General features: G+C 32.6%; 1 non-coding gene and 1 pseudogene across 1 annotated transcript; one reads left to right on the forward strand and one right to left on the reverse strand.

Moving 5' to 3' along the window:
- Window positions 1-7168: 7168 nt before the first annotated feature.
- On the forward strand, window positions 7169-10103 carry LOC130732702 (cation/H(+) antiporter 15-like; annotated as a pseudogene).
- Window positions 10104-21421: 11318 nt separating this feature from the next.
- On the reverse strand, window positions 21422-21495 carry TRNAT-AGU (transfer RNA threonine (anticodon AGU)). Its single transcript has one exon. It is a non-coding gene; the product is annotated as a tRNA-Thr (tRNA).
- Between the last annotated feature and the right edge of the window lie 2394 nt (window positions 21496-23889).

Genomic DNA, 23889 nt, shown 5'->3' on the forward strand with positions numbered 1-23889 from the left:
TAATATAATCCACTATTGGACACCTACATACATTTATGATGGTTTTAGAACGCCGAAAAGTGTATAAAAGGTTCAGAATCCAAACAAAACAAAAGCATACAATAATTGAAAAAAAAAATCATAGTGAAACGCATACAAATCATTGAAGCAACAAATCTATGAATTCATATAAGAAGATTGGCACTTTCAAAAAAAAAAAAAAATATAAGAAGATTGGCAAAAAAAGTACGGACAAAGAGGTATTTATACCTATACTTTAAGCTTTACAGAAGATTGAAGGTTTAAAAAACTGAAGAATATTGAAGGTCTCTTCAAAGGTTCTTAAGACCCCTATGTGAATGCATTGATTTTTACAATTAAGTTTAGTGAATACATTTGGGAATGCAAAAGGACAATGAGATTGATATGAAACAGACGGTTGTGATTGAATATGTGAAAATAATTTGCATTTTTACCAAAATAATTATAGTCAAATCTTCGGTGTAGTGTAATAAATTGTTAAATTTTTATTTTACCCTCAAGGTTGTGAAAACTTCTTCTTTATTATATCTAAAGAATGACCAAAATTCATTAAAATTTCAATTTGGATATAAGATTAGTTAACGGGTCAAAAATTATTTAATTTATTAATGTATCAAAACTATTTTGTAGATAAGTTTTTGACCCGTACCTTCTTGTATATAGCATGAAATTTTTTAAAATTTATATTATTTTTTTATGATTATTAAAATAGAGTTTCTAAATTAACTGAATAAAATTAATTTTACTTAAGTATTAGAAAATATAAATTTGAAAGTTTGTTAGTTTTGTGAATGCGTTTGACTTTTTTAAGAACCGTAATAATTATATTTCTTTGTGGGTGTTTTCTGAATATTTAATTATTTAATTTAGTTTTTATTTAAAGATTTAACAATATCTTTTTTGTTGTGCAATGTCCTAATAAAACTTAACAACCTTCATGAGTTTTAGAATGGAAAAATCGAATGAACACTACATGTTCTCCAAAAGTCGTCAAATTTAAATTTATCATAAAGGTAGGAGAAACCTAGTTACAATCTAAATATTTAGCAAATCTTCCCAAAATCAATTCCCCAAATGGGAATTAAAAAAAATAAGAATACTTGGAACTATTCTCAGAAACTGAACCCTTGTCTCTTGTTGTTTTTCCTTCCAAAATGCCAGTGGGGTGCAGAGGAAAGAAGTCCAACGTTTCTTGGTTACTACAGTAGATGTTATGAAATGAGATTCTCTGTTGCAGCCATAATATACCATTTGGCCATTATAGACACTTGACATGGGTACAACCCTCTTAGAATGACTTCTACAACCTACGTGTAGAAGCACCACCGTGTCCGAGGCATACAATATGTGTCATAGAGGGTTGGGGGATAAACTTTCATGGAATTCTATGTTTTTTTAACAGAATGAACAAACAAACCAAAAGAACTCATTATGATTTTCTGTGGGCGAATAAATAAAGTAAATGATCAATGAAAACAATAACACATGTACAAAAAAAACATCCATTCAAGAGCTATAGAAAGATATCAAAAGAAAAATAAAAAGATCAACCTTATAATTTTTCAATTGAGCAAAGAGAAGTGCATGCTTTCATTAATGCCAATCTTCCTTGGGTTTTGAAATAGAACTTGGAAGATTGGACTGATCAAAATAACTAATTTAAAAAAAAATCATTCTGATATTGAATGATTGTATCAGTCTAAAATAATGAGAATAGACACATTCAAAACTGGAACTTATGAGCTAATAGATTAAAACAAAAACAGATTATTATGTCTTCTTCTAATATGGAATTGAATCAAACTGAAAGAACTAATGACGTGATATTATTTTTAACAAAAACTAATTAAAAGAGTATCTTTCATCTTCATCATCCTTTTTTGGCACATATTTGCTTCGTTTATAAATTTTAAAAAATACTATATCATGGAATTCTAAATAAGGTAAATTTTTATAGCAACATAAGGAGTTATTATTATTATTAGTTATTATTATTATTATTATTATTATTATTATTATTCTACTTTTAATAATTCATTTTTTAATTAAATTAAATATACTTGAACAAATATGTTAGTTTGTGAAAGTAACTTTTTTTTGTGGTAATATAAATATCGATATAAATTTTATGAAAAATGCATTAAAATAAATTAACATAAGTGCATCACCTGATGAGCTATTATAGTCGACATCTTCTTCTTCATTAGATAAAATATAACGGTGGTCGAAATTTTGTGAAGCTGCTTAGCAATTTATAAGAGGAGTTTATTAAAAATATACTATAATTTAAATTTTTATGTTGGTGGAAAGTCAAGACACTTGAAGAATTAATATCCTTACCAAGATCTAAAAGATGCATGAAATGTTTCCCCTTTTTTTTTAAACAATGCAATTGAGTTTCATCTTCGCCGATATCATTTTGAGTTAGACCACCTATTGAATTTTTTGATTAAAATAGTGTGGTATGGTTTTAGTCAAAAGTTTTTTATTAATAAATATATAGTAACAATAATAAAAAACCTAAATTAAATTAAATGGTAGATACTTACTTTTTATATCATTGACATGGATTCTCTGAACCTGTAAATTTCGGCTTCGTGCTGAGGCCTTTACACGGGAGATGCGTATTGTTGTGCTTTGATCTGCTGCATTGTTTTGTTCATATATTTCCAGTTAAAATAACTTTTTGAGAATATATAAAATCAATTTATATAATCAAACACCGACACAAAATAACTGGAAAAAAAAATTGTTTTTTTGTTTTGGAAACATACCATTAGAAATGTAAGGTTGTTGAATGCTTGCAGAAGTTCCTTCGCCATTGACATGGTTTCTCTAAACTGGTGAATTTCTGTTTTGACAACCCTTTACATGGGAGATTCACAATGTTGTGTTTTGTAGTGGTATACAAATATTTACATTGAAAAGATTTTTTGGAGTATTTATCAAAGCAATTTAGCTAACAAAACACAGGAAAATATAACTCAAATAAAAGTTGTTTTACGATTAGAAATGTTAGATTGTTAAAGTCTCACAGAAGTTCTTTGGCTCGATTGATTTGATTCTATGTTAGAAGTAGGAATTATATGAAAATGGTGGACTTATGAAAGTTAAACTTCTAGAAAAAATTGGATAAGAAAAAAAGAAAGAATTAAAAAATTGATATGTATGAAACTTACTTGTGTCGTTGGTCGAAGATCCATAGTTTCATGAATTATGCTTGCGAGCTTTATCTTTCAGCCTCATTCGGAGGGCGATAAACAATGATTCTTTTGCAAACCAAGTTATCTATTTATGAGACTGAGGCATATGCAACAATGCTAAAGGGTGAAAAGTCGCTTCAAAGATAAAGATGTTTGAGTGGAAAATTGTGTGTTGAGATGAAGACATTTTTGCTATTTATATAGTATGTAAATGAGAATGAAGTTATAGAAGTGGAATGGTTTTTTCTCTTGGATTTAATTATTTATTTTTGTGTCATGATTAGATACTTTGATGTAGGATTTTAAACCAATTTTAAAGGTTACAAATTTTTTAACTTCTTCTAAATTAATCTTTTAATTTATATGTAACTTCTAAACTGCATTAATATTGTTGTAACACTTTTTGTGCTTATAAAATTATGTAGCCTATATACACATTTAAGACATTTTTTTCTATGTAATAATAGAAAGCATATGAGAATATGATTGTGGAATATGAATGATTGTTGTAACATCATTAGGTAATTTAAAGTGTGAAGTTAAATATAAATTAATATCGTAAATATATGTAACTCCTAAATTGCCTTAATTTTTTTGGTAAATCATTATTAGGCACTTTGGTAAATCAAAAGCTTGTGAATCAAAGGCTGAGATTTGATCCAAGTGAAATAAAATGCATTTTTACTAAAATATCCATGGTCAAGCTTCATAGTCTTTGAAACTATTTGTTGATTGACAGATTTACCTCCAAGACCGCAAAAACTCTCCATTTATATAGACATGGATTCTCTGAACCTGTAAATTTCGGCTTCGTACTGAGGCATTTACATGGGAGATGCGTATTGTTGTGCTTTGATCTACTGCATTGTTTTGTTCATATATTTTCAGTTAAAATAATTTTTTGGGAATATATAAAACCAATTTATATAATCAAACACCGACACAAAATAACTGGAAATATTTTTTTTTGTTTTGGAAACATACCATTAGAAATGTTAGGTTGTTGAATGCTTGCAGAAGTTCCTTCGCCATTGACATGGTTTCTCTAAACCGGTGAATTTCTGTTTCGTGCCAAACCCTTTACATGGGAGATTCACAATGTTGTGTTTTGTAGTGGTATACAAATATTTACATTGAAAAGATTTTTTGGAGTATTTATTAAAGCAATTTAGCTAACAAAACACAGGAAAATATAACTCAAATAAAAGTTGTTCTACGATTAGAAATGTTAGATTGTTGAAGTCTCGCAGAAGTTCCTTGGCTCGATTGATTGATTCTATGTTAGAAGTAGGAATTATATGAAAAGGGTGGATTTATGAATGTTAAACTTATAGAAAAAATTGGATAAGAAAAAAGAAAGAATTAAAAAATTGATATGTAAGAAACTTACTTGTGTCGTTGGTCGAAGATCCATAATTTCATGAATTATGCTTGCGAGTTTTATCTTTCAGCCTCATTCGGAGGGCGATAAACAATGGTTCTTTTACAAACCAAGTTATCTATTTCTGAGACTGAGGCATATGCAACAATGCTAAAGGGTGAGAAGTCGCTTCAAAGATAAAGATGTTTGAGTGAAAAATTGTGTGTTGAGATGAAGACATTTTTGTTATTTATATAATATGTAAATGAGAATGGAGTTATATAAGTGAAATGGTTTTTTCTCTTGGATTTAATTATTTATTTTCGTGTCATGATTAGATACTTTGATGTAGGATTTTAAACCAATTTTAAAGGTTACAAATTTTTTAACTTCTTCTAAATTAATCTCTTAATTTATATGTAACTTCTAAACTGCATTAATATTGTTGTAACACTTTTTGTGCTTATAAATATATGTAACCTATATACACATTTAAGACATTTTTTTTTCTATGTAATAATAGAAAGCATATGAGAATATGATTGTGGAATATGAATGGTTGTTGTAACATCATTAGGTAATTTAAAGTGTGATGTTAAAAGTTTGTATTTTTTAACTTCTTATAAATTAATATCGTAAATGTATGTAACTCCTAAATTGCCTTAATTTTTTTGGTAAATCATTATTAGGCACTTTGGTAAATCAAAAGCTTGTGAATCAAAGGCTGAGATTCAATCCTAGTGAAATAAAATGCATTTTTACTAAAATATCCATGGTCATGCTTCATAGTCTTTGAAACTATTTGTTGATTGACAGATTTACCTCCAAGACCGCAAAAACTCTCCATTTATATAGTTTATAGATAGATAGATAGATAGATAGATAGGGTGAGAAAGGAAAATAAGAGAGAAGTATTGAATGTGATATATGATTTAATAATTAAAAAGTGAGAAATAAAGATAAATTTTATGATTATATATATACAATAAAGATGCGGTGATTAGGAGGATTTTTTTTACATTAGAAAAATAAATTACAGTTTTTCAGGATTAATCCCTCACCCTCCCTTTTCCGGGAGGTTTAAGAAATTAGTCGAGAAAATTGTTTTGTATGCATTATAGTAGATTAATATGATATGACTCATGAGCTTAGTATAGTAAGTGTTTGAGATGTCATTAGTAATGTGTTAGGTACTCTTACAAGATTTGGGTTCCGGGCCAAAGTACGATCCGTACCAGAGTACGTTTTTAAAAGATAATGTGTAAGTCATCTCAACCGTCGATTAAGAAATCATGAGTGTGATTACAATATTCTTGCACATGTAAAATTAATTATGATATTCTTTAAATCTCAACAATTGATTATTCAATCAACGATCATGATAACACTTTACCATGATGGTTTGCTTTACCTGGTAAAGTGATTAATTACTCATTTTAGATTAGTCAAATTCGTCAAACATTTTATTTCAAGGGATCTCAAAATATTATTGAGAATGTGAGGTTTGGAATGCAACACTCACAGGTTTGATAAAAGCTTTAAAAAAATTATTCTCAAATAGGATGGACTGACAAACATGTAACTTACCTATGATTTCTATAAATCTTAATCTCATGTCAAAGAAAGAGAATCTTAACATTTCTATAAGGATGACAATTGTTTGCCACTAACACCCCTTGCGCCACACATTTGCTATTTTTAATTAAATAATTTTAAAAAACATGATGAGAATAGTATATGCCAACCAAAAATATTATTCATTTACTCAAAGAAAAAGTCCAAAGTCATTCCTGGTTATAAGACTCATGAGAAACATTATTGCTAGGAATATTATTCTAAAACTTGAAATAAACTCCCCAATGAGTTTTTTAATTTAAACCTGATGGACTAATACATCAATATTTTCACACAATTTTATTATTTTTAACAAAAAATAATACATTGTTTAAATTATATAACAAATTTAATAGTTTACATTGTGTGTGCATCTTGGGATCAAATCCCCTCATGTTTAAACTCTCTCTTATTTCTTTAGGTTGACATTTTATATCTATCTTTCTCCTCGCATGTAATAGATAAATATAGAAATTATCATGTGAAGTGGGAGAATCTTATTCCGCATCTTGGAGACCTTGCCTCCTTGTAAACTAGGAGAATTATAAATGACATGTGTATACCGTGTGTAATGTGTTTGACTTTGACCCAAAATAAATAACGTGTGTAATGCGTTAAATACGTGTTAAATAAACAGAAAATAAATAAGAATTGGCAAAGGAAAAACAAGACAGTAATTCATCGTTGTTATTGTTCTACTAGATCAGATAAACATAACCACTAATAGAAAGTTACAGAAAATAGTTAAGGTACATACCATCTCAAACACACACATAAATTTGCTCCGAAAAATTGGCAAAGGAAAAACAAGGTAGTAATTCATCGTTGTTATTGTTCTACTAGAATAGAGGAACATAACCACAAATAGAAAGTTACACCCAATAGTTAAGGTAGATGTCATCTCAAACAGACACATAAATTTGCTTCAAAACGTGGTTTGTTTTTGACATCGTACAACAAACAAGACAACAATAAACTAAGATCCTTGTGAGTCATTAATCATAAGTTTCAAAACCTGATACAACTATAGCAGAACAAAAAGTGGAAGTCACACGTCGAATAGTATAGGGAGAATATCAGAAGGAAGACAGAAACTATGGGGGATTCCGCAGGAAATGCATGCTACAATGTATCTGTGATTCATCCCAATCGAATCTGGCAAACAGATAATGTTGTAAAATCAGAGCTCAGTGTTCTCGCCTTTCAAATTTGCTTCACTGCATTCTTCTCTAGTATTTTCTTCTACATCTATAAACGCCTCCTACAACCACGTCTACTTTCCCAAATCGCTGTAAGTATATACAAGTGTTTTAATTCCTCTGTAAAATGATGAAATGTGATTGTAAATCAGTGTAACATTTTTAATTAAAAAACAAACAAACCTGCTGCTGGAAAGCTCCCTCTATGCGCCAAGGTATAGGGAAAGGTCGTATCCACTTTGTGGATTTAATGAAGGCCAGCCTCAATATTTCAAGGGGAAAACGCCTTGGCGCAACGGTAAGGTTGAGTTTGCAGTAACAAATTCGAGCCATGGAACAATTCTAATAAATTAATAACAAATTAATAACAAATATGTTATTTATCATTCTAACTTGAGGGTATTCTAAATTCAAATTTGCAGGTTGGCTTCATCCTAACGAGACCATTTATAGGGAATTACGCATTTGTTTTTCAGTTCATTTATCCTGTAAGAGGGATCATAAATATTGAAGTGCTAGGAAACATTGGATTGATATTCTACTCATTCCTTAGTGGATTGGAGATGAACTTGAATACCATTCTAAACGCCAATAAGAAAGCCAAAAGCATCGCCATTGCCGGGATCACCTTTCCCATGGCGATGGCACCGATCTTATATGCTATGCATCGAAAAGTTTACATGGGACCTGTTTTCTACAAACTTGAAGGAGACACAACTCATGCTTATTTACTTTGGACTCTAGTTATCACTGTAACAGGTTTTCCAGTCGTAGCTCACTCCCTTTCGGATCTCAAGCTCCTTCATACGAGTCTCGGCAAAACTGCTTTAACAGCAGCCATGATTAATGATACCTATGCATGGATTCTTTTCACATTAGTGGTTCCATTTTGTATTAATTCCGAAGGAGCAATGTACGCAGTGGTCTGTACCATAATATTCATTGTCTTTTGCATCTTTGTGCTACATCCTCTTTTTGTAAGGTTCATAAACGATAAGACCGAAAATGATGACTGGAACGATGATCAGCTAGTCTTTGTGTTGATAGGGGTCTTAGCTTTTTCATACTTAACAGATCTTCTTGGAACCCATGGGATTGTTGGGGCTTTTGTGTATGGACTCATTCTACCTCATGGCAAATTTTCTGACATGGCTATGTCAGTTTCAGATGATTTTGCTACTGGGTTTCTGGCACCAACCTATTTTGTTCATACTATTTAATTTAGTACATGTTTAAAAACTGCCTTGAAGCCAAAATCATGGTAAACAAAAGTAAAAGGGAATGGATTTTGGTTCATTGTGGTTTTTCCGAACGCGTTGCTAAACATGCACTTACTCAAATTCTTTAGTTTTGATTACTCAAACAATATCTATTGAAAATTCTTAAAATGTGATATTGCAGATATTGTCTCCAGCAACCTACACGGTTATTACCTCTGCTGTTCTCCTAATGACTGCAATGGTTTCTCCAATATTAAACATCATCTACAAGCCTAGAAATATATTTGAGCAGAACAAACTAAAGACAATACAAAAGCTAAGAGCTGATGCAGAGCTTCGAATTCTGACGTGTGTCCACAATACCCACCAAGCCACCGGCATAATCTGCTTAATTGAATCCTTTAATGCGACAAGACTTTCTCCTATACACGTTTTTGCACTCTACCTTATTGAGTTCACCAAACGCGGTGCTGCGCTTATTGCTGCTCACATGGAGATGCCTAACCGTCATAACAGAGTGCAAAACCTGACCACAACACAGACAGAGTTAGAGAACATTACTAGCGTCTTCGAAGAATTCAGAGATGAACATGATGCTGCAAGGGTCCATACCTCAAGTGTCATGTCAAACTACGACACCATTCATGAGGACATACACTTCACAGCAAATGAGAAACACACAAGCCTAATTCTCCTTCCATTCCACAAACACTTATCTTCCGAAGGGGTGTTAGAGATAACTAGTCCTGCATATAGAGATATAAACCAAAAGGTAATGCATGATGCACCTTGTTCTGTGGGAATCTTTGTTGATCGTTTTTCTCGGAACTTACCGAAAAAGAACTTCCACATTCTCATGCTTTTTATTGGTGGTCCTCATGACCGTGAAGCATTAGCTGTTGCACGGAGGATGGCGGGGAAGGCAGGTGTCACGCTAACGGTGGTTCGATTCATATTTCTTGATGAATTGGCAGAGGTGGATACAAAAAGTCACCCTGAAGCACAAGGGTTATTATCTTCCGTGATGGACATCGAGCAACAAAAAGAGTTGGATGATGAATATGTGAGTTCATTCAGACTCAAAACAGTGAATATGAGTGATGATTCTATATCCTACTCAGAGATTGGTGTACATTCGATTACTGATATCAACACAGTCCTGAATGAGATCGAAAACAATGGCTGCGATTTATACATAGTTGGACAAGGAAATTGTAAGAACTCTCGTGTGTTCTCGAATTTATTGATGTGGTGTGATTGCCCAGAACTTGGAGTTATGGGGGATATTCTTGCGTCAAAGGATTTTAGTTCACGCTCATCTGTGCTGGTTGTGCAGCAGTATGGGTTTGGAGGAATGGTTTCTGGAAAAGATCCTAACCTTGTGAGGGTTCAAGTCGCTTGAGGTGAAGAGAGATCAATAACGATTATACTCAATCTACATGAGAGGATTGTTCTCATGATATTTCTTATTTATCAATACATCTTTTTGCTCTAAAAAAATTATAATGGAGTAGAAGCACGATAAAGGTTAATACGTAAGAACATTGCAAAACAAGATTTGTGCTGTTTGAACTTTTTAGGAAGACGTGCGACATAAAGGTTTAATGGCATGCAGCAAGAGAAGAGTTAAGATAAAAAAAAAACCAATTTTGAATGAATATACTAATGAAAGGTATGCATTGAAGAAATATTTGATAGAAAAACCTGGATATGATTGAGCATGATGCATTGAGCAAGTACAATAGAAAGTTAAAAACTAGGAATCTCATTGGGAAGAGATCACTTGAATATGATTGTGTGGGAACTTGAATATGATTGTGTGGGCAATACACGGTAAAGAAAACTCTATATAAAAGTGATGAATCATATGGTTATATATAAAAAGTGATGAATCATATGTGTAATAAAAAATATCATTAAACTGATTAAGGAATAAAAACTTTGAAAATTCAAAAGAATGAATGATCATTGTGATATATTAATAGTAATCGTTTGAATAATGCGATTGATTTCGGCATTGTTATTACGATTTCAACAAACTTTAAGCCTAATTTTATGCATCATTTTTGACATGTTTTCAAATTTGATATCCAATTAATTTAAAATAGATTCCAAGCACCACATATAACACATATTTTGAATTTTTTATATCATTATAGAAATTATAGGGGAAATTAATTTTTAAAATTTGAATTACTTAAATACATATAAAATAAAATAAAAAATTCCGAGGAAAAAAATTGATGCTATAAATTTTAAAAAATTCAATATATATTTGATTTAAAAAAAATATTCTTTGAAAAAATCAAAATAACACAAATGATTATGTTGAAAATTTTAAAAAATCAATATTATTTACATATAATTTCCATTTTAATACCAATGATAGTAATCAAGATTGTAAAAAATTTCTATAACAAATGTAATATTAACATTGAATTTTCCGGTTTTCTAACTTGACATATTATTGATTCTATTTCATCTTTATTTACTATCTCAAGTGGTAAATGCAAGAGACACATGAGTTGAGACGGGTTCAAGTAATGCATCATTGATTAATTCATCCTAAAAAGATTTTATATGTTCGAGTATTATGTATGAAAAAGACTTATATATTACATAACTAGCAAATGTGATTGTTCCTATATAACTTGTTAGATCCTAGAGTTATATTTAATTAATATTGTCTTTCAAAATAGAATTAAGTAATATTTACGACTAGTGATCAGATATATAGATATAAAACTTCATAATAAAAATGCTATCTAGGTTGACATCCATTGAGTATATATATATATATATATATATATATATATATAAATAAGGGTGAGAAAGGAAAATAAGAGAGAAGTATTGAATATGATATACGATTTAGTATTGAATGCTAGCTAGGTTGACATCCATTGTGATAAACGATTTAGTAATTAAAAAGTAAGAAATAAAGATAAAATTTATGATTTTAAAAAGTCATGTGACTTTTTGTTTTAATCTTGACCATTCATGTTAGATCAAATGGTCAAGATTCAATCCTCTCATCTCTCACAATAAACATTGCTCTCACTTGAATTTTTGCATGTATTAAATGCATTAAATCATAAAGCTCTCATACCTTTATATTTAATACATTAAAAAATAACAAAATATATTAAATATATTAAAAACTGAAAAAGAAGTTGTATAATAAAAAACTAATCAACTACTTATATTAAATAACAACATTCATAAACTTAAAATTGACTTGAGTTTTGCATTTGACAAATATTAAAAATTAATATTAATAATAAAATAATATTTATAAATAAATGATTTAGATAAAATACTTTTAAAATAAAAAATAGCATCAAACACATAAAGAAATAATAAACTTATTTTGTATTAAATAAATTAAATAAAAAATTTGAAAACTAAAGTAAAAACTACATCCACTTTATTGTACACTATATTAATTTTGTGGCCGTTCTTGCTTCTTTGGTTTGCTTTCGTTTGCAGCAGTTTTAGCCATAAGCCTTTATTGTTCTCAATCTAGTGTGTAGCTCGTGTAGATTTTTTCTAGTCAGCTTTCTTTTTTCTATGTTGATGTTAGTTTAGGCCTTGTTCCTATCTCTTGTTTCCGTTGTTGATTTTTTTTTACCCTTTAGCCTTATCTCACTTTGTAATTGTTCCTATGTACTGGGCTTTGCCTTTAGCATTTATATAATATGTTTGGTTTGTCCAAAAAAAATTAATTATTAATTGTTAAACGTTTCAATTTCTCATATTTAAAAGTAAATATTAAATTTATTCAAATTTGATTTTTGAAAAAGATTCTTCAAATTTGATTTTTTATCTATTATAAAAAAGTAAAAAATAACTGAGGAAGCATGACTTAGAAAAATAATTATAATAAAAGTTGAATAAATTTAAGTTTACTAAGTAATATTTTATGATATTAAAATAATAATTTTAAAGTTAAATTATTTCACTGTTAATAAAAAAGTATAAAAAAATATGTTATTATAACTTATATTACTTGATTTAAAATATTTCAATTTCACTTAATGATTATTCAAATTATTAAATAAATAAATTATTAAATTGGTTTTTAAGGACTAGTTACGATTAAAAAATAGAAAAACATTTGGGGACAATATTTCCACTAACTGAGTATCAATGTTCACAACCGGATATATGATAAATTAATCCCTCTGCAATTGAAACCACAATAATAAACCCAAAAACAAAGAACTCACATCTCAGGTTAATTTGATCTTGAAAGCCCAGGAAAGGCAAGCTCTGCATGGGGTGAGGATTGCACGACAGGCGCCTGAAATATTTCATCTCTTCTTTGCGGATGATAGCATTGTTTTTTTCAGGTCTACAGTTCAGGAGGTGGAAGTCATGAAACAAATCTTGTTAGAATACCAACGTTTGTGGGTCGTTCGAAACAACAAGTTTTCAGTTTCATTCAGGAGCGGGTATGGAAGAAGTTGAAAGGTTGGAAGGAGAAGTTCTTGTCAGCAGCTGGGCGTGAAATTTTAATAAAGTCTGTGGCTCAAGCCATCCCCACATACATCATGGGTTGTTTCTCCAAAGACTTAGTTAGAACTCAACCATTTGTTAAAGATTCAAAAAGAGGTCACATGAAGATTTTCCCTTTCCTTAAAGTGCGCTGACCAACGAAGGAAAAGAACAACGCGTCAACATTAGACTTCCATTTTGTCTCATTTCTGAAGAGTAGCCCAAGTCTATTGCCATCAACTAGCTGACAAACTTCACCTTTTCAGCTAAATGATAGACTTGGATAGTAGCATGCATTTAATGCATCTACCAATCGAAGCCATGTCAACGGCTAGAACAACGGTTGGATTTATCTCACAACAGCTAAAATCCTAGCAAGCAAGTATATAAGGCAAACTTGGAGAATGAAGCCGCAAGAGAATCAACGTTGAAAGAACAAGAGCTCAAAACATTCAATACTACATTCTTCAAAACATTCAAAGCTTCAAAAGCTCAAGGCAGAAAAATTCTTAAGTGTCAAACTTACCCTTCATTCTACAAAGAAAAAGAGAGAACCAACAACCTTAAAGAGTCGAATCTCTTAATTTATTTCTCTCTTAGATTCAGAACTCTTGAGTGATTCAAAGTCAAATCTGTATCAAAACACTTAGAGTTCCAGTGCCATAAATTCTCTACCATTACTCTTGTAAGAAGAGAAACCTTGTAGAGCTAAACGATCTTGAATAGATTGCAGGAGAAGTCTGGTACAGTACTTGTAGGAGGAGTCCTGTAGAATACTTGGAGAAGTCCGTGAGAATACTTGTGGGAGAAGTTATTGAGAATACCTGTATTGGAGAAGTTCTTGAAACTTTCTAGTGGAAATCTTGGTGGTGGCCAAGTACTGGACGTAGCTCAATTGTTTAGGGTGAACCAGTATAAATTTTTGTGTGTTGATCGTCTGCTTAACTCTGTTTATAATTCCGCTGCACTAAACCATTTACGAAAAGATTTTAAGAACTAATATTCTTTTCGAAAACAAAGGTTTTAAAAGTGATTTAAAAGTACACAATTCAAACCCCCCCTTTCTTGTGTTATTTACTTGCATCTCACATGGAACCTCCAATTGCTTATGGTTTACTTTTTAAAGGTTCATGTAGAGCGATTATGAGTTTTTTCAGTTTTTAATTTTTAAATGTAAATTTTGAAAACAAATGAAGTTTAAAAAATGTAGCTAAAATGGGTTTTTTACTTATTTCAATATTGCTTCGGCCTAATTTTTAAAATTAAAAAATTTGGTTTTACGATTATGAATTTTAGTTTTACGGCAATTAGTTTTTATTCAAGTAATTGAAAACTAAAATAAGTAAGAATAAGTGATGTTCTCTTAGTATCTGAGTGGAGTTGTTTTGTTTGCTTGGCTTTGAGGCATTTTTTTTTGTGCAGTTTATTTCTAGGTTGCTTTTGGGTTGGAGCATGTGTTAATTAAGGGTAATGATATATACACACCTCATTTTTTAAACACTTCATTTCTACCTCTTTTTGTTTCTATCTCTCTCCTCTTATCATCTATCACATCTCATACTTTCTATCTCTTACTTTTTCTTTTATTCCTATCTCTCTCCTCATCCCACCTCTTCCACCTCAAATGAGAGGTGTGTAAATAACATTATTGGTTAATTATGTATTGTTTTGGCAACCTTTTGTTTTTTGCTCTCTAATATTTTGAGCCCCTATTTTTATTTGGGTCGTCTCCTCTTCTTGTCCCTTATTTAGGCATTGAAGTTTTTCATGATGAAATGAAATCATTTTACTTTTAAAGAAAAAATAAAGTGGTATTTTTCATAATAAAAATAAAAATAAAAATAAAAATTTTCAAATGAAAAATGTTTAATTATTTAAAGGATAAAATTGATCATAAATAGTACACCCTCCGGTCACTATTATAAGAAAAAAATAACATTTTAGATTCATTAGGTAAATGATGTATCTAGTCATTATTATAGACTAGGTACATCATTTATTCAATTAATTTAAAAACTTGTGTTTTGCTTATAATAGTGATCGGATGGTGTATTTTCAAGGACTAACTTATTAATATACAAAAATGTAACGCATTTTTTTGGGTAAGATAATTTATTAATACACACTAGATATTTATTAATAATGCACGCATTTTTAAGGTGTCATGGAATTGTGAGGTAGAATTAACAAACTATCACGATTAGCCACATCAGATATATATATATATATATATATATATATATATATATATATATATATATATATATATAGCACCGAAAGGGGTGGTGATTGGTTCTTTGAAGCTTGGAGTTGGATCCATGTAGATCTGATTCGATCATTGATATGGTGGTACTATAACTACTGGTGTTAGTGGTGCTAAGAGCAATCGTGAATAAAAATGGTTCAAGCTTTTGGTCATATAATAATGAATTAAGCAATTATATTAGTATATCCTTATGTCACTGCTGATGTGTTAAGTCATTAGTGGCATGAGTTGGCAAATTTACGTGGGCTCCATATATATTTTGCCATGTTTAAAAAATGTAAACAGCTTTTTGCTTAAAGTCGCTTTAGAGAAGATTACATTAATTAATAGCTTAAAATAGAAGGTGCTAAGTTGTTAAAAATATATATATATATGGCATTATGTTTTGGTTCTACACTTATTGACCAACCCTGCTGAGAGCTATGAGAAAATCCTATATTAGAACTGCAAGGGGCTTGAGAGTTGGAACCTCTTGCGTTTTGAGCCTTGCGGAAGCTCATTTCGTCTGAAGGTCTTGACGTCTTGTGCTTGTTTTCTCAACGGAAATAAAAAGAAGTTTATGAAATACAATTTGTTTTTTTGAAGGCTTAATTGCAGTTTTCGTCCCTGATGTATAGTGCTTGTGCAATTTTCATCCCATGTGTTTAAAACGAGCGATTTTGGTACACCTAAGTTTGAAACGTGAAAATTGGGTCCATCCGTTAGTTCACCGTTTAATACTTAACTCCGTTAGCCTATGTGGACATCCAAAATGGTCTGGAATTACTACCTGCACCACCCTTGATTAAAATAATTTATTTTTTGAAACAAAAGAATTGAATTAAAAGTAAATTTAAAATAACTCAACCCTAGTTCCCAAATCTATTACCCGATTAACCTCACCAATCTTAGAAACCTTATCTTTTTCACCTTCTTCTTTGTGCACATCGAACCCCCTTTCTTCCTTCCCCTTCAATCTCCTTCAACCGATTGTGAGGAAGTGTGTGATCGAACGGCTCCAACGGAAGAATCTCCAATGGCTAGTGGGCACGCGCGTGGAACACGAGGCTCACAGGGACAACGACCAGGAAAGGAGCATGTGGTCCCTGAACCTGAACGAAGAACATGCGACAAGCCACATCCATAGAACCTTCTCCCTGGGTTCTCTCTGGTCCACGACGTCCTAAGTGGAGAAACAACCCCACAATCGCAAATCACTCTTCTGCCATGGGGGTCACCCACACTCGTCGCAGACGACGACGAAGCTTGAGGCACTCGCCCATTCATGTCCATTCACGAAGCCTGGAGAAAGTTCTTGGTCTGGGTTCTTGGTCTGGAGAACGTTAGTCTCGAACAACTGATTTCTAGGGTTTAGAATTGGGAAATTTGGGACTGAATCCTTATTTAAATGTCCATGGTAATTTTTTTATTTTATTCATCTTTTTTTTAATCACATGGAAGCTTATCTGGAGTCATAGTGGCAGTACAGGTCATTAATGAGAGCCACGTATGCCAATTTAAACGGTGAACTAACGGATGGACCCAATTTTCACGTTTCAAACTTAGGTGTACCAAAATCGCTCGTTTTAAACACAGGGGATGAAAATTGCACAAGCACTATACATCAGGGACGAAAACTGCAATTAAGCCTTTTTTGAAATAGGTGGTTTACCAAACTTATGTGTCACATATTGTCAAGGTGGGGTTGAAGTTGTGTTGGGGTGATACTGTTGTTCTGGTGTGGAGGTGGAGATCTCAAATCCTCATCATCAATACTGCGCATAGTTTCACATTGGTTGACAACGAGTTAAATAAAGACAACATAAGTATAAATAAAAAATGCACATAGGCGTATTACCTTAAACTTTTAAAGTTTTTTGTTAAGATGTGGTCAAACTTATTATTGTGGTTTTTTTTGGCTTATTAGCACTTTTGGTCCCCCACGTTTCAAAAATGTGTAAAAAGAGTCCCCCACGTTTAAAAATAGCATAATGGTACCTCGACGTTAATCTCCGTTAGCAGTTTTGGTCCCTCAGCTGATTTCCGTTAAAAATTTAACGTTTTTGTCTGAGTTGGCGTTTTTTTTATGATGTGGCATTTGTTAGAAGATGAAATTTTTTTTCTTTTTTCATTAAATTAAAATAAAATTAAGACACTAATTAACTTCTTAATTATTTACATATTTTAATAAATAAAATGCAAATTAATTATCCTCTTCAATTCTTCATCATCATCGACAGTTCAAAACAATAAACATCAACATCACGCTCCAGTTCCCGCATCTCAACCCTAGTTCCTCCCGAAGGATGAACCATCATGAATCAGCCCGCCAAAGACATCTGACAAAGGGCGTTTGTTCGCCAAAGCACACACAGAAGACGCGAGGGTCAACTCCAAAGAATTATGTAAATAATAGCACCAATAAATATAAATAAGATAATAGCCACTTAGGCTTATAACTAGGGATAACATCCTAGGGTTGCATGTTCCATATCGAACGTAAATGACAACAATAACAAATAGCATGTTCCAAATAGGATTGACAAATAACAATCACACTCGACAACTAAATTAGTATGTATGTTGCATGATATGCAATGCAGGTTAACCCAGTCAACCAATATGCAATCCGGAACGGATGGACATCAAACGGATCAGCCCTAACACCAGCCACGGTGGGACCATTTCGGCCCGCGTGCCTCTTACACCACACAAAGGTAGTCAGATCAGCAGTAAACCCGTAGGTCTGCCATTTCGGTCTGCTACTAAGAGTCACCTAGCAGCGCTCTTACGCGGAAATCCTGGTCTTATAACCAATTTTGGAATCCGCCGTGGTCCGGTATCTCGCCGTGTTTAAACCACTTAATGAGTGCATGCAATGCAGTGATTAGCCAAACAACGTCTCCGACCTCACTCGACACGTCGCCACGTGTTCTAGCTAAATTAATGTCTCTAAAAGCTTACCCTAAGGTAAAGTCGATTCTGCGACAAAATACAATAATCATAAAATGAGTGCAACCACTCCCGATGACTCTTCGGGTCATCAATGCTCTCACGAAGTCTCACGCTTCAGTGAAGTTTCATGCTCTCACAAGGTCTCACGCCTCAGTGGAGTTCCATGCTTTCCACAAGGTCTCACGCCTCAGTGGAGTATCCCGCATTCACAAGGTCTCACGCCTCAGTGAAGCTTCATGCTGTTCACGAGGTCTCACGCCTCAGTGAAGATCCATGCTTTCCACAAGGTCTCACGCCTCAGTGGAGTATCACGCATTCACAAGTTCTCACGCCTCAGTGAAGCTTCTCGGCTCATCCCTTGGATGGCTAACAAACTGCTCAACGAGCGAAGGAGTACCAACATACTCAGAACTTACCAAACTCCTCAACACTTGGATCCGACGACACTCCTCGTTTTTCCAAAACTACGACTTGACTTCCAATGCCTTCCTTCGAGGTTGTTATCATTACTTAAAGATTTTGAGGTTATTTAAGGTCTTATGAATTTTCTTTATAAAATAGATTCCATTTTGTCTTATCGCAAGTCTTATACATTTTCAGGATCTCCCAATCCCAAGTCGCTTCCAGAGGATGTCTCGATCCACTAAACAAAATTAAGGCCCGAACCTCGTTCGTCCTATCAAACTTTCTCAAAACTCTCAAAATAAAATCGGCATGACCTGCCCGCTATTCTCACCATTCAGAATCTCAGATTCCAGTACAGAGCATATTTAAATCATCACAATCAACAACATGTCATATATCAATAAATCGCATCATAAACACTTAGCACTTAGCATATAAAGCATGCACCACACATCCTAGATTACCCACATAGCACATAGCATGTAAGACAATCTCAAAAACATTCAGTAGATGAATCATCTACATTGTCAGCCGAAGCCTCAGAAAACATTTTCCAATCACACACAATTCCAGTGCATAAACAGTAAACAATGTCGAAACATCGACCCTAAGCATTAACTAGAGATTCAGTGAGAAGCCCTCACCTGCAGATTCTCCAGGATTATCTTCTAACTCTTCCTCACAAGCAAAGCGTTGCTCCTCAGGAAATTCCTCAAAAGTTCCTTTAAAGCAAAGTCACAGAAATACTATCAGAATCTATCGAGAACTAAGCTATCGATACTTACTAAGGTTACACGAAGTAATCTATACTCTAAGGTACGATAATCTAGCGCGAAAGACAAGTTTTCGGAAAAGGAAATTTTCCTCCTCCCCCTTAATAGGGCTCGGCCACTTTAGGTAATTATGGGGCTCGATTTTTCTTCGATCAAACTTGGTTCCTATGCTATCATTAGCCGTAACTAAGGGTATTCTGAACTCGGAAAAATTATCGGATCGAAAACTGTCGCAGGGGTATTTTGGTCATGATTTTTAACTTAGAAATTTCAAAACTGAAATCCCAAAAACCAAATTTTGCAGGGACGTTACTAACGACGTTTATGACAACTAATCCTACTAACACTAAGCTAAGGCGATAGTTTTTAGCCTAAAGGTTGAAGCTTTACCTCAAAAACTCCAAAAATGGGTATATAAGGCTAAAATTGATTCCGGCGGAATTCCGGCGACATAACGGAAAATCTAATCCGGCAGAAGTGATCTTGGGCACATATAGAAGAGGTTTAGAATCAGAAATGAAAGATTCAGGATAGTTTTGCAAAAACCCATAAACTATCCGCTCAGAAAACTCTACAGAAAAGCTATGGAAAAAGCGATCAGAGGTAAGGATTAGCGACTATACCTCGAAGCCTTGAAGTAGCAACTGATTGATCGACGATCAAGCAAGGATTGAACAAAATCTTCTTCTCCTTCTTCCTTGGTGAACTCGCGGCTTTGAGAGAGAAAATGGAGGAAAATTTGAGTTTTTCTTCCTTTCTTTGCTATATATAAAGGTTGGAAATTCGCGGGAAAATGAAAGTTTCGCGAATCTGATTTTTCCGGCGTCATTCTCCGTGAATTAATAGATATGTTTTGGCAAAAGAATTCCAAAACTATAAAGAGGTCTCCTTGTATTTTTGGCAACTAATGCATAGTCGGTATAAAACTATTTTACCCGATAAGTTGCTTTTTGCATCGAATGTCGGAATAGAAAACTTCCTTCGGAAGAAAGATTGAAATCATCAAGAGAAATGGGTGTACGCGTGTGGAATATTCATTTGAAGCTCTGAATAGAAAAAGTCTTCATCGTCGAGAAATTCTAGGGTTTTGAAATACCAGGGATTCGGTTTCGGCAAACTTCCGATGATTGGAATCGGACGTTCGTAGATCCTAGAGTTTCGCCTCGAAACGATTGTGATATATGGAAAAAGAGAAGTTCTAACATTTCTCTGAAGATTTTTGGAATTAACTTTCGTCGTGCCTAAAAGTGAAAATTAGCTATATACTAGGGTTTCTGACCTAGGTTTAAGCGTATAACGATCGTGCTATAACTTTTATCGACTTCAATACGAACCTCAGACTTTTCCTGAACTTTCTCCTTCATAAATTTATTTCATTTGGTAAACTCTTGTTCAGGTTTCCTTTCACGATACATCAAGCCTAATCGTAAATGGAAATCTCTTCCACTTATTCTAAGCTTAAAAACTTGGGTCTTACAATTATGCTATTTTTAAACGTGGGGGACTCTTTTTACACATTTTTGAAACATGGGGGACCAAAAGTGCTAATAAGCCTTTTTTTTCCCTCTCAAACCAATCAATATAGTTCTCTCATCCTCTATGTTCTCCATCTTGTTTGTTGTTCTAAATGAAACATTGTCTCTTTCCCTCTATAATTATGTTGTAAATTAAAGTAAAACATCTAATATATAGTAGTTATTTGTATTTGTCACTCCCAACTAAAACCAACAATATATTGATTTAGTAGTAGACAAGCTAGATTCTCATAAAGGTGATGACACAAGTTCTAATCTAAAAAAACCATTTGTATTATCGACGAATGTTTTTCCTTGTCTAAATTATGTATATAATATAAACTATAAAGAGTGTAAATTTTAGATATGACTCTTCACAATTAAAACAGGAATTTTAAAAAATAAAAAATATATATGCTTTCATTGAGAGTTGAACTCAAGACCTCCCGCTTACTAAACGGGTGCTCTAACCAACTGAGCTATGAAAGCTGATGTCTTTCTTTTGAATATCATCTTTTTTAAAATTTACTGCTACGTTAGAATTTGTAAGCTCCGTACTGATATGGCATTACATTTTTTTTTTTTTCCATCGGAAAACATATGGCATTACATTACATATATACTTCTATTTGTGATCTTCTACTTAATTAAGCGAAAGTTTTTTTTTTCTTGAAAAGATTAATTAAGCGAAAGTTGTGTGCTTTCACAACGTGTTCAAATGTCTCTAACATTTTATTTATCTCAACTCCCAATTCTAACTAAGATTATATCTTTATGCAAAAAGCATGCGCCATTGTATCATCTCTTGTGTATATAAAAGGGTGAAAATAAATTAAGTAAGGTTTTATGTGGTCCAAAATAAATTAAGTAAGGCTTTATGTGGTTCAAGCCTGATTTTTATTTTATTTCGTAGTTCGAGATTGACATGTCGTTGACTGAATTTTATGGTCTAACTTGACTTTTTAAACGGCTTGGCTTAACCTACGAACTCATTTAAAAATAATATTATGTAAATAGACAGGTCTATTAGGCCAAACATGTTTTTTAATAGCTTAAGTTTAACTTTTTTTAATTTAATCATACTTCTTAAAAAGTCTAAGTCTAGCCTTTATAATAAACAGGTCAAGTCAGACCTTTGACGGACCAGGCTACGGGTCTCAAACGTGTTGCCTTACTTACTTCCGCACTTACTTGTACACTTAAAGCGTCTCAAATAAGGTTCTTCTTTTGGGTTCTTAGTTAAGCAAAAACCTAGTGCTCATATTCTCCCGATTGGAGAATATTAAACCGGAGTCATTTGTTCTTCAAAATAAGATCTAGTGCCTTATATGCAAGGCACTTTATTTTTTAAGTTAATTATTAGATTAAAAAATTCTACTTTATCTCTCTTTCATCAGTTGAATGTTATTTATTTCATTAAAACGTATATTGTCATTGATATGAACTTTTTCATATTTAATAGTATAAGTTTTTTTTTTAGGTCGGAAAGACATGTACTTCTTTTTAATTTTTTGCGGCGATGTCGACCATGGACGTTGATGCAACGAAGACACCGGAGGTGACGACGAACAAGCCACCTGATGACATGAACCAGCCTCGACCTTCCTTTAGAGAAAAACTCATGTCTGAAACGAAATCTACATCATTCGCTTATGAGTTGCTTATATTTTACGTGACACTTTAAACCCACATAAATAATGCTAAGAACTAACATGTCTTTAGCACATATAAAATAAAACTTATTATAGAAAAATCGTTTGTATCCAACATTGTGTTTTGACCTCACGACCCTCTCATATTGCTGGGGTACTAAGCAATCCAAGCTAGCCATCCATAAAACTTTCTAGGAACTCTATCACATGTACTTTTCTAAGTCAAGAAAAACTACATATTTACTCATATAATATTTAGTCTAGAGAACTATTATAAAATAGTAGTATGAACGTAAAGATGTTGAATTTAATTCTTGTCGGCAAACCATGTGTACAAGTAAAGGGGGATGGATGTAAGAGGGCATGAAAAAGGGACATAAATGATAAATGTATCTACCAAAAAGGCTGTATGGATATATATTATAAGAATCAAGTTGACATGCAAATTGGATGTAAAATTGACTCAATAACAAAGGAGACGAAATATAACAGGAGAAGAAAGTCCCTACCGAATCTATTAGAATTCGAAGCTACCTTGCACAATTTTGATTTGTCGTGTTGTTTTTCTTCATCCTTATCAATGTTCTTTCAAGAACAAGAACGAGACAAACAGAGTCCTAGGGAGTAGAGACTCCCCCCTTATCATGAGTCACTCACACTCACACTCACACTCACACTCACACAGTCCAATTCCATTGGTCAATGGGCCATTTTTCTACGTCGCAATAGAAATAGTAGTTTAATTGCATGCACCACAACTTGCAACAATGAAAGGAAAAAGTCGCTTGTTTGTTTTGTCATGCCTTCTAGAAGTGAATGCTTTTTATCCTTCTGTAATGACTGAATTAGTAATTGCAATTTTGGTCACCTGATTTTAATTACTTGTGGTGTAGTTTTGGTCCATAGTTTTTTTTTTTGAGCAAATTAAATGAGCGACTAAATGTGCTAAAAAAATTATTGGAAGACTAAGATCAACCATAAAAAATTAGGAGACCAAAAGTGTAATCGAGCCAATTATTATTTATGTACTAGACATCGGTACATCAAAATTAAACTTTCGTAATTTTGTACCTATGGAACTCCAAGTTTCGGTATCAAATATTTACTTTCAAAACTTAAAGTTGCCTAAGAGTTACATAACTCAGAAATTCTCCTATACTTTGAGAAAAATGATTTAGGGCGTGCAAGTAATAATTTGAGGTGATAAAAACTAAACTCAAAAGATGCATGT

Source organism: Lotus japonicus, chromosome 1 (genome assembly GCF_012489685.1).
Source record: "Lotus japonicus ecotype B-129 chromosome 1, LjGifu_v1.2".
Classification (NCBI taxonomy): Eukaryota; Viridiplantae; Streptophyta; class Magnoliopsida; order Fabales; family Fabaceae; genus Lotus; species Lotus japonicus.